We start from the raw sequence: 13,878 nt of genomic DNA, 5'->3' as shown, positions 1-13,878 counted from the left end.
GTTTGACCAAAGTAACATATTTCTGGCCAAACAGTCCTCGATTTCTATACATACTCATTGACTCCTGATGCTTCATAAGCCAATATATATATCCATACAGATATGGCTTATGGCTTACCTTTTGAAATTATTTCTGCTCAAAGGGTCCTCAAAATGTTTCAAACTATATAAAGTTATAGAATTCTTTTGATAATAAATCAGCTATTCAGAGGTCCCCTTTTGACCTCCTGAACATATTTCTGGCCAAAGAGTCCTCGATCTTGGGCTTTCTATATATACTCATAGACTCCCTCTGATGCTTCAAAAGCCATATAGATGTCCATATCTGACCTCCTGAACTTATTTGTGGTCAAAGTGTCCTCAAAATTTTTCAAACTATATAAAGTTATAGAATTCTTTTGATGATAAATCAGCTATTCAGAGGTCCCCTTTTGACCTACTGGACATATTTCTGGTCAAAGAGTCCTGAAAGATTAATACAATACATTCAGACTGATATCTTCTGATGTTATATCCTCCTGACAAAAGTCCATTTGACATACTGAATTTTTTTCTGGCCAAGGAGTATTCGAAACTTGGGCTTTCTATACATACTCGTTGACTCTTTCTGATGTTAGGTCAACCAGACAGAAGTCCATTTTTGACCCAAGGAATATATTTCTGGCCAAAGAGTCCTCGATCTTGGGCTTTCTATACATACTCATAGACTCCTTCTGATGCTTCATAAGCCATATATATGTCCATATCTGACCTTTTGAACTTATTTGTAGTCAAAGTGTCCTCAAAATTTTTCAAACTATATTAAGGTTATAGAATTCTTTTTATGATAAATCAGCTATTCAGAGGTCCCCTTTTGACCTCCTGAACATATTTCTGGCCAAAGAGTCCTCGATCTTGGGCTTTCTATACATACTCATAGACTCCTTCTGATGCTTCATAAGCCATATAGATGTCCATATCTGACCTTTTGAACTTATTTGTGGTCAAAGTGTCCTCAAAATTTTTCAAACTATATAAAGTTATAGACTCCTTTTGCTATTCAGAGGTCCCCTTTTGACCTCCTGAACATATTTCTGGCCAAAGAGTCCTCGATATTGGGCTTTCTATACATACTCATAGACTCCCTCTGATGCTTCAAAAGCCATATAGATGTCTTGGGCTTTCTATACATACTCATAGACTCCTTCTGATGCATCTTAAGCCATATAGATGTCCATATCTGACCTTTTGAACTTATTTGTTGTCAAAGTGTCCTCAAAATTTTTCAAACTATATAAAGTTATAAAATTCTTTTGATGATAAATCAGCTATTCAGAGGTCCCCTTTTGACCTCCTGAACATATTTCTGGCCAAAGACTCCTCGATCTTGGGCTTTCTATACATACTCATAGACTCCTTCTGATGCTTCATAAGCCATATAGATGTCCATATCTGACCTTTTGAACTTATTTGTGGTCAAAGTGTCCTCAAAATTTTTCAAACTATATAAAGTTATAGACTCCTTTTGCTATTCAGAGGTCCCCTTTTGACCTCCTGAACATATTTCTGGCCAAAGAGTCCTCGATCTTGGGCTTTCTATACATACTCATAGACTACTTCTGATGCGTCATAAGCCATATAGATGTCCATATCTGACCTTTTGAACTTATTTGTGGTCAAAGTGTCCTCAAAATTTTTCAAACTATATAAAGTTATAGACTCCTTTTGCTATTCAGAGGTCCCCTTTTGACCTCCTCGATTTAGAGTCCTCGATCTTGGGCTTTCTAGACTCCTTCTGATGCTTCATAAGCCATATAGATGTCCATATCTGACCTTTTGAACTTATTTGTGGTCAAAGTGTCCTCAAAATTTTTGAAACTATATAAAGTTATAGACTCCTTTTGCTATTCAGAGGTCCCCTTTTGACCTCCTGAACATATTTCTGGCCAAAGAGTCCTCGATCTTGGGCTTTCTATACATACTCATAGGCTCCTTCTGATGCTTCATAAGCCATATATATATCCATATCTGACCTTTTGAACTTATTTCTGGACAAAGTGTCCTCAACATTTTTCAAACTATATAAAGTTATAGAATCCTTTTGATGATAAATCAGCTATTCAGAGGTCCCCTTTTGACCTCCTGAACATATTTCTCGCCAAAGAGTCCTCGATCTTGGGCTTTCTATACATACTCATAGACTTCTTCTGATGCTTCATAAGCCATATAGATGTCCATATCTGACCTTTTGAACTTATTTGTGGTCAAAGTGTCCTCAAAATTTTTCAAACTATATAAAGTTATAGAATCCTTTTGATGATAAATCAGCTTTTTAGAGGTTTTGAACTCTTGAACATATTTCTGGCCAAAGAGTCCTCGATCTTGGGCTTTCTATACATGCTCATAGACTCCTTCTGATGCATCATATGCCATATAGAATTCCATATCTGATCTTTTGAACTTATTTGTGGTCAAAGTGTCCTCAAAATTTTTCAAACTATATAAAGTTATAGACTCTTTCTGATGATAAATCAGCTATTCAGAGGTCCCCTTTTGACCTACTGGACATATTTCTGGCCAAAGAGTCCTAAAAGATTAATACAATACATTCAGACTGATATCTTCGGATGTTATATCCTCCTGACAAAAGTCCATTTGACATACTGAATTTTTTTCTGGCCAAGGAGTATTCGAAACTTGGGCTTTCTATACATACTCGTTGACTCTTTCTGATGTTAGGTCAACCAGACAGAAGTCCATTTTTGACCCAAGGAATATATTTCTGGCCAAAGAGTCCTCGATCTTGGGCTTTCTATACATACTCATGGACTCCTTCTGATGCTTCATAAGCCATATATATGTCCATATCTGACCTTTTGAACTTATTTGTGGTCAAAGTGTCCTCAAAATTTTTCAAACTATATAAAGTTATAGAATTCTTTTGATGATAAATCAGCTATTCAGAGGTCCCCTTTTGACCTCCTGAACATATTTCTCGCCAAAGAGTCCTCGATCTTGGGATTCCTATATATACTCATAGACTCCCTCTGATGCTTCAAAAGCCATATAGATGTCTTGGGCTTTCTATACATACTCATAGACTCCTTCTGATGCATCTTAAGCCATATAGATGTCCATATCTGACCTTTTGAACTTATTTGTGGTCAAAGTGTCCTCAAAATATTTCAAACTATATAAAGTTATAGACTCCTTTTGCTATTCAGAGGTCCCCTTTTGACCTCCTGAACATATTTCTGGCCAAAGAGTCCTCGATATTGGGCTTTCTATACATACTCATAGACTCCTTCTGATGCTTCATAAGCCATATAGATGTCCATATCTGACCTATTGAACTTATTTGTGGTCAAAGTGTCCTCAAAATTTTTCAAACTATATAAAGTTATAGAATTCTTTTGATGATAAATCAGCTATTCAGAGGTCCCCTTTTGACCTCCTGAACATATTTCTGGCCAAAGAGTCCTCGATCTTGGGCTTTCTATACATACTCATAGACTCCTTCTGATGCTTCATAAGCCATATAGATGTCCATATCTGACCTTTTGAACTTATTTGTAATCAAAGTGTCCTCAAAATTTTTCAAATATAAAGTTATAGACTCCTTTTGCTATTCAGAGGTCCCCTTTTGACCTCCTGAACATATTTCTGGCCAAAGAGTCCTCGATATTGGGCTTTCTATACATACTCATAGACTTGTTCTGATGCTTAATAAGCCATATATATATGTCCATATCTGACCTTTTGAACTTATTTGTGGTCAAAGTGTCCTCAAAATTTTTCAAACTATATAAAGTTATTAAATTCTTTTGATGATAAATCAGCTATTCAGAGGTCCCCTTTTGACCTCCTGAACATATTTCTCGCCAAAGTGTCGAGAAATATATAGATGTCCATATATGACCTTTTGAACTTATTTGTGGTCAAATTGTCCTCAAAAAGTTTCAAACTATATAAAGTTATAGACTCCTTTTGATGATAAATCAGTATTTCATGGGGCCCCTTTTGACCTCCTGAACATATTTCTGGCCAAAGAGTCCTCGATCTTGGGCTTTCTATATATACTCAAAGACTCCCTCTGATGCTTCAAAATCCATATAGATGTCCATATCTGACCTTTTGAACTTATTTGTGGTCAAAGTGTCCTCAAAATTTTTCAAACTATATAAAGTTATAGAATTCTATTGATGATAAATCAGCTATTCAGAGGTCCCCTTTTGACCTCCTGAACATATTTCTGGCCAAAGAGTCCTCGATCTTGGGCTTTCTATACATACTCATAGACTCCTGATGCTTCATAAGCCATATAGATGTCCATATCTGACCTTTTGAACTTATTTGTGGTCAAAGTGTCCTCAAAATTTTTCAAACTATATAAAGTTATAGAATTCTTTTGATGATAAATCAGCTATTCAGAGGTCCCTTTTTGACCTCCTGAACATATTTCTGGCCAAAGAGTCCTCGATCTTGGGCTTTCTATACATACTCAAAGACTCCATCTGATGCTTCATAAGCCATATTGATTTCCATATCTGACCTTTTGAACTTATTTGTGGTCAAAGTGTCCTCAAAATTTTTCAAACTATATAAAGTTATAGACTCCTTTTGCTATTCAGAGGTCCCCTTTTGACCTCCTGAACATATTTCTGGCCAAAGAGTCCTCGATATTGGGCTTTCTATACATACTCATAGACTCGGTCTGATGCTTCATAAGCCATATAGATGTCTTGGGCTTTTTATACATACTCATAGACTCCTTCTGATGCTTCATAAACCATATATATATGTCCATATCTGACCTTTTGAACTTATTTGTGGTCAAAGTGTCCTCAAAATTTTTCAAACTATATAAAGTTATCGAATCCTTTTGATGATAAATCAGCTATTCAGAGGTTTTGACCTCCTGAACATATTTCTGGCTAAAGAGTACTCGATCTTGGGCTTTCTATACATACTCATAGACTCCTTCTGATGCTTCATAAGCCATATATATATCCATATCTGACCTTTTGAACTTATTTCTGGACAAAGTGTCCTCAAAATTTTTCAAACTATATCAAGTTATAGAATTCTTTTGATGATAAATCAGCTATTCAGAGGTCCCCTTTTGACCTCCTGAACATATTTCTGGCCAAAGAGTCCTCGATATTGGGCTTTCTATACATACTCATAGACTCCTTCTGATGCTTCATAAGCCATATAGATGTCCATATCTGACCTATTGAACTTATTTGTGGTCAAAGTGTCCTCAAAATTTTTCAAACTATATAAAGTTATAGAATTCTTTTGATGATAAATCAGCTATTCAGAGGTCCCCTTTTGACCTCCTGAACATATTTCTGGCCAAAGAGTCCTCGATCTTGGGCTTTCTATACATACTCATAGACTCCTTCTGATGCTTCATAAGCCATATAGATGTCCATATCTGACCTTTTGAACTTATTTGTAATCAAAGTGTCCTCAAAATTTTTCAAATATAAAGTTATAGACTCCTTTTGCTATTCAGAGGTCCCCTTTTGACCTCCTGAACATATTTCTGGCCAAAGAGTCCTCGATATTGGGCTTTCTATACATACTCATAGACTCCTTCTGATGCTTCATAAGCCATATATATATGTCCATATCTGACCTTTTGAACTTATTTGTGGTCAAAGTGTCCTCAAAATTTTTCAAACTATATAAAGTTATTAAATTCTTTTGATGATAAATCAGCTATTCAGAGGTCCCCTTTTGACCTCCTGAACATATTTCTCGCCAAAGAGTCCTCGATCTTGGGCTTCCTATATATACTCATAGACTCCCTCTGATGCTTCAAAAGCCATATAGATGTCTTGGGCTTTCTATACATACTCATAGACTTGTTCTGATGCTTAATAAGCCATATATATATGTCCATATCTGACCTTTTGAACTTATTTGTGGTCAAAGTGTCCTCAAAATTTTTCAAACTATATAAAGTTATTAAATTCTTTTGATGATAAATCAGCTATTCAGAGGTCCCCTTTTGACCTCCTGAACATATTTCTCGCCAAAGTGTCGAGAAATATATAGATGTCCATATCTGACCTTTTGAACTTATTTGTGGTCAAATTGTCCTCAAAAAGTTTCAAACTATATAAAGTTATAGACTCCTTTTGTTGATAAATCAGTATTTCATGGGGCCCCTTTTGACCTCCTGAACATATTTCTGGCCAAAGAGTCCTCGATCTTGGGCTTTCTATATATACTCAAAGACTCCCTCTGATGCTTCAAAATCCATATAGATGTCCATATCTGACCTTTTGAACTTATTTGTGGTCAAAGTGTCCTCAAAATTTTTCAAACTATATAAAGTTATAGAATTCTATTGATGATAAATCAGCTATTCAGAGGTCCCCTTTTGACCTCCTGAACATATTTCTGGCCAAAGAGTCCTCGATCTTGGGCTTTCTATACATACTCATAGACTCCTGATGCTTCATAAGCCATATAGATGTCCATATCTGACCTTTTGAACTTATTTGTGGTCAAAGTGTCCTCAAAATTTTTCAAACTATATAAAGTTATAGACTCCTTTTGCTATTCAGAGGTCCCCTTTTGACCTCCTCGATTTAGAGTCCTCGATCTTGGGCTTTCTATACATACTCATAGACTCCTTCTGATGCTTCATAAGCCATATAGATGTCCATATCTGACCTTTTGAACTTATTTGTGGTCAAAGTGTCCTCAAAATTTTTGAAACTATATAAAGTTATAGACTCCTTTTGGTATTCAGAGGTTACATTTTGACCTTCTGAACATATTCCTTGCCAAAGAGTCCTCGATCTTGGGCTTTCTATACATACTCATAGACTACTTCTGATGCTTCATAAGCCATATAGATGTCCATATCTGACCTTTTGAACTTATTTGTGGTCAAAGTGTCCTCAAAATTTTTCAAACTATATAAAGTTATAGACTCCTTTTGCTATTCAGAGGTCCCCTTTTGACCTCCTCGATTTAGAGTCCTCGATCTTGGGCTTTCTATACATACTCATAGACTCCTTCTGATGCTTCATAAGCCATATAGATGTCCATATCTGACCTTTTGAACTTATTTGTGGTCAAAGTGTCCTCAAAATTTTTCAAACTATATAAAGTTATAGACTCCTTTTGCTATTCAGAGGTCCCCTTTTGACCTCCTGAACATATTTCTGGCCAAAGAGTCCTCGATATTGGGCTTTCTATACAAACTCATAGACTCCTTCTGATGCTTCATAAGCCATATAGATTTCCATATCTGACCTTTTGAACTTATTTGTGGTCAAAGTGTCCTCAAAATTTTTCAAACTATATAAAGTTATAGAATTCTTTTGATGATAAATCAGCTATTCAGAGGTCCCCTTTTGACCTCCTGAACATATTTCTCGCCAAAAGTCCTCGATCTTGGGCTTTCTATATATACTCATAGACTCCCTCTGATGCTTCAAAAGCCATATAGATGTCTTGGGCTTTCTATACATACTCATAGACTTGTTCTGATGCTTAATAAGCCATATATATATGTCCATATCTGACCTTTTGAACTTATTTGTGGTCAAAGTGTCCTCAAAATTTTTCAAACTATATAAAGTTATTAAATTCTTTTGATGATAAATCAGCTATTCAGAGGTCCCCTTTTGACCTCCTGAACATATTTCTCGCCAAAGTGTCGAGAAATATATAGATGTCCATATCTGACCTTTTGAACTTATTTGTGGTCAAATTGTCCTCAAAAAGTTTCAAACTATATAAAGTTATAGACTCCTTTTGTTGATAAATCAGTATTTCATGGGGCCCCTTTTGACCTCCTGAACATATTTCTGGCCAAAGAGTCCTCGATCTTGGGCTTTCTATATATACTCAAAGACTCCCTCTGATGCTTCAAAATCCATATAGATGTCCATATCTGACCTTTTGAACTTATTTGTGGTCAAAGTGTCCTCAAAATTTTTCAAACTATATAAAGTTATAGAATTCTATTGATGATAAATCAGCTATTCAGAGGTCCCCTTTTGACCTCCTGAACATATTTCTGGCCAAAGAGTCCTCGATCTTGGGCTTTCTATACATACTCATAGACTCCTGATGCTTCATAAGCCATATAGATGTCCATATCTGACCTTTTGAACTTATTTGTGGTCAAAGTGTCCTCAAAATTTTTCAAACTATATAAAGTTATAGACTCCTTTTGCTATTCAGAGGTCCCCTTTTGACCTCCTCGATTTAGAGTCCTCGATCTTGGGCTTTCTATACATACTCATAGACTCCTTCTGATGCTTCATAAGCCATATAGATGTCCATATCTGACCTTTTGAACTTATTTGTGGTCAAAGTGTCCTCAAAATTTTTGAAACTATATAAAGTTATAGACTCCTTTTGGTATTCAGAGGTTACATTTTGACCTTCTGAACATATTCCTTGCCAAAGAGTCCTCGATCTTGGGCTTTCTATACATACTCATAGACTACTTCTGATGCTTCATAAGCCATATAGATGTCCATATCTGACCTTTTGAACTTATTTGTGGTCAAAGTGTCCTCAAAATTTTTCAAACTATATAAAGTTATAGACTCCTTTTGCTATTCAGAGGTCCCCTTTTGACCTCCTCGATTTAGAGTCCTCGATCTTGGGCTTTCTATACATACTCATAGACTCCTTCTGATGCTTCATAAGCCATATAGATGTCCATATCTGACCTTTTGAACTTATTTGTGGTCAAAGTGTCCTCAAAATTTTTCAAACTATATAAAGTTATAGACTCCTTTTGCTATTCAGAGGTCCCCTTTTGACCTCCTGAACATATTTCTGGCCAAAGAGTCCTCGATATTGGGCTTTCTATACAAACTCATAGACTCCTTCTGATGCTTCATAAGCCATATAGATTTCCATATCTGACCTTTTGAACTTATTTGTGGTCAAAGTGTCCTCAAAATTTTTCAAACTATATAAAGTTATAGAATTCTTTTGATGATAAATCAGCTATTCAGAGGTCCCCTTTTGACCTCCTGAACATATTTCTCGCCAAAAGTCCTCGATCTTGGGCTTTCTATATATACTCATAGACTCCCTCTGATGCTTCAAAAGCCATATAGATGTCTTGGGCTTTCTATACATAATCATAGACTCCTTCTGATGCTTCATAAGCCATATATATATGTCCATATCTGACCTTTTGAACTTATTTGTGGTCAAAGTGTCCTCAAAATTTTTCAAACTATATAAAGTTATAGACTCTTTCTGATGATAAATCAGATATTCAGAGGTCCCCTTTTGACCTACTGGACATATTTCTGGCCAAAGAGTCCTAAAAGATTAATACAATACATTCAGACTGATATCTTCAGATGTTATATCCTCCTGACAAAAGTCCATTTGACATACTGAATTTTTTTCTGGCCAAGGAGTATTCGAAACTTGGGCTTTCTATACATACTCGTTGACTCTTTCTGATGTTAGGTCAACCAGACAGAAGTCCATTTTTGACCCAAGGAATATATTTCTGGCCAAAGAGTCCTCGATCTTGGGCTTTCTATACATACTCATAGACTCCTTCTGATGCTTCATAAGCCATATATATGTCCATGTCTGACCTTTTGAACTTATTTGTGGTCAAAGTGTCCTCAAAATTTTTCAAACTATATAAAGTTATAGAATTCTTTTTATGATAAATCAGCTATTCAGAGGTCCCCTTTTGACCTCCTGAACATATTTCAGGCCAAAGATTCCTCGATCTTGGGCTTTCTATACATACTCATAGTCTCCTTCTGATGCATCTTAAGCCATATAGATGTCCATATCTGACCTTTTGAACTTATTTGTGGTCAAAGTGTCCTCAAAATTTTTCAAACTATATAAAGTTATAGAATTCTATTGATGATAAATCAGCTATTCAGAGGTCCCCTTTTGACCTACTGAACATATTTCTGGCCAAAGAGTCCTAAAAGATTAATACAATACATTCAGACTGATATCTTCGGATGTTATATCCTCCTGACAAAAGTCCATTTGACATAATGAATTTTTTTCTGGCCAAGGAGTATTCGAAACTTGGGCCTTCAATACATACTCTTTGACTCTTTCTGACGTCAACCATACAGAAGTCCATTTTTGACCCAAGGAATATATTTCTGGCCAAAGAGTCCTTGATCTTGGGCTTTCTATACATACTCATAGACTCCTTCTGATGCTTCATAAGCCATATATATCCATATCTGACCTTTTGAACTTATTTGTGGTCAAAGTGTCCTCAAAAATTTTCAAACTATATAAAGTTATAGAATTCTATTGATGATAAATCAGCTATTCAGAGGTCCCCTTTTAACCTCCTGAACATATTTCTGGCCAAAGAGTCCTCGATCTTGGGCTTTCTATACATACTCATAGACTCCTTCTGATGCTTCATAAGCCATATATATGTCCATATCTGACCTTTTGAACTTATTTGTGGTCAAAGTGTCCTCAAAAATTTTCAAACTATATAAAGTTATAGACTCTTTCTGATGATAAACCAGCTATTCAGAGGTCCCCTTTTGACCTCCTGAACATATTTCTGGCCAAAGAGTCCTAAAAGATTAATACAATACATTCAGACTGATATCTTCGGATGTTATATCCTCCTGACAAAAGTCCATATTTGACATACTGAATTTTTTTCTGGCCAAGGAGTATTCGAAACTTGGCCTTTCTATACATACTCCTTCTGATGCTTCATAAGCCATATATATGTCCATATCTGACCTTTTGAACTTATTTGTGGTCAAAGGGTCCTCAAAATTTTTCAAACTATATAAAGTTATAGACTCCTTTTGATGATAAATCAGCTATTCATGGGTCCCCTTTTGACCTCCTGAACATATTTCTGGCCAAAGAGTCCTCGATCTTGGGCTTTCTATATATACTCATAGACTCCGTCTGATGCTTCAAAAGCCATATAGATGTCCATATCTGACCTTTTGAACTTATTTGTGGTCAAAGTGTTCTCAAAATTTTTCAAACTATATAAAGTTATAGACTCTTTCTGATGAAAAATCAGCTATTCAGAGGTCCCCTTTTGACCTACTGAACATATTTCTGGCCAAAGAGTCCTAAAAGATTAATACAATACATTCAGACTGATATCTTCGGATGTTATATCCTCCTGACAAAAGTCAATATTTGACACACTGAATTTTTTTCTGGCCAAGGAGTATTCGAAACTAGGGCTTTCTATACATACTCCTTCTGATGCTTCATAAGCCATATATATGTCCATATCTGACCTTTTGAACTTATTTGTGGTCAAAGGGTCCTCAAAATGTTTTAAACTATATAAAGTTATAGAATTCTTTTTGAAAAATTTTGACGACAATTTGACCACAAATAAGTTCAAAAAGTCAGATATGGACATCTATATGGCTTATGAAGCATCAGAAGGAGTCTATGAGTATGTATAGAAAGCCCAAGATCGAGGTCTCTTTGGCCAGAAATATGTTCAGGACGTCAAAAGGGGACGTCTGAATAGCTGATCTATCATCAAAAGGATTCTATAACTTTATATAGTGTGAAAAATTTTGAGGACACTTTGACCACAAATAAGTTCAAAAGGTCAGATATGGACATCTATATGGCTTGTGATGCATCAGAAGGAGTCTATGAGTATGTATAGAAAGCCCTATATCGAGGACTCTTTGGCCAGAAATATGTTAAGGAGGTCAAAAAGGGACCTCTGAATAGCTGATTTATCATCGAAAGAATCTATAACTTTATATAGTTTGAAAAATTTTGAGGACACTTTGACCACAAATAAGTTCAAAAGGTCAGATATGGACATCTATATGGCTTATGATGCATCAGAAGGAGTCTATGAGCATGTATAGAAAGCCCAAGATCGAGGAATCTTTGTCCAGAAATATGTTCAGGAGGTCAAAAGGGGACCTCTGAATAGCTGATTTATCATCAAAAGGATTCTATAACTTTATATAGTTTGAAAAATTTTGAGGACACTTTGACTACAAATAAGTTCAATATGTCAGATATGGACATATATATGGCTTATGAAGCAACAGAAGGAGTCCATGAGTATGTATAGAAAGCCCAAGATCGAGGACTCTTTGGCCAGAAATATATTCCTTGGGTCAAAAATGGACTTCTGTCTGGTTGACCTAACATCAGAAAGAGTCAACGAGTATGTATAGAAAGCCCAAGTTTCGAATACTCCTTGGCCAGAAAAAAATTCAGTATGTCAAATGGACTTTTGTCAGGAGGATATAACATCCGAAGATATCAGTCTGAATGTATTGTATTAATCTTTTAGGACTCTTTGGCCAGAAATATGTCCAGTAGGTCAAAAGGGGACCTCTGAATAGCTGATTTATCATCAGAAAGAGTCTATAACTTTATATAGTTTGAAAAATTTTGAGGACCCTTGACCAGAAATAAGTTCAAATGATCAGATATGGACATCTATATGGGGTTTGAAGCATCAGAGGGTGTCCATGAGTATATATAGGAAGCCCAAGATCGAGGACTCTTTGGCGAGAAATATGTTCAGGAGGTCAAAAGGGGACCTCTGAATAGCTGATTATCATCAAAAGAATTCTATATAGTTTGAAAAATTTTGAGGACAATTTGACCACAAATAAGTTCAAAAGGTCAGATATGGACATCTATATGGCTTATGATGCATTAGAAGGAGTCTATGAGTATGTATAGAAAGCCCAATATGGAGGACTCTTTGGCTAGAAATATGTTCAGGAGGTCAAAAGGGGACCTCTGAATAGCAAAAGAATTCTATAACTTTATATAGTTTGAAAAATTTTGAGGACACTTTGACCACAAATAAGTTCAAAAGGTCAGATATGGACATCTATATGGCTTATGAAGCATCAGAAGGAGTCTATGAGTATGTATAGAAAGCCCAAGATCGAGGACTCTTTGTCCAGAAATATGTTCAGGAGGTCAAAAGTGGACCTCTGAATAGCTGATTTATCATCAAAAGGATTCTATAACTTTATATAATTTGAAAAATTTTGAGGACACTTTGACCAGAAATAAGTTCAAAAGGTCAGATATGGATATCTATATGGCTTATGAAGCATCAGAAGGAGTCTATGAGTATGTATAGAAAGCCCAAGATCGAGGACTCTTTGGCCAGAAATATATTCAGGAAGTCAAAAGGGGACCTCTGAATAGCTGATTTATCATCAGAAAGAGTCTATAACTTTATATAGCTTGAAAAATTTTGAGGACCCTTGACCAGAAATAAGTTCAAATGATCAGATATGGACATCTATATGGGTTTTGAAGCATCAGAGGGTGTCCATGAGTATATATAGAAAGCCCAAGATCGAGGACTCTTTGGCCAGAAATATGTTCAGCAGTTCAATAGGGGACCCATGTATAGCTGATTTATCATCAAAAGGAGTCTATAACTTTATATAGTTTGAAAAATTTTGAGGACACTTTGACCACAAATAAGTTCAAAAGGTCAGATATGGACATATATATGGCTTATGAAGCATCAGAAGGATTATGTATAGAAAACCCAAGTTTCGAATACTCCTTGGCCAGAAAAAAATCAGTATGTCAAATATGGACTTATGTCAGGAGGATATAGAATCCGAAGATATCAGTCTGAAGATATCAGTATTAATCTTTTAGGACTCTTTGGCCAGAAATATGTTCAGTAGGTCACAAGGGGACCTCTGAATTGCTGATTTATCATCAGAAAGAATCAATAACTTTATATAGTTTGAAAACTTTTGAGGACCCTTTGACCAGAAATAAGTTCAAAAGGTCAGATATGGACATCTATATGGCTTTTGAAGCATCAGAGGGAGTCTACGAGTACATATAGAAAGCCCAAGATCGAGGACTCTTTGGCCAGAAATATGTTCAGGAGATCAA

The sequence above is a fragment of the Squalius cephalus genome (genome assembly GCF_949319135.1).
Source record: "Squalius cephalus genome assembly, chromosome: 8".
Classification (NCBI taxonomy): Eukaryota; Metazoa; Chordata; class Actinopteri; order Cypriniformes; family Leuciscidae; genus Squalius; species Squalius cephalus.
Note: the sequence above shows the minus strand (reverse complement) of the source record.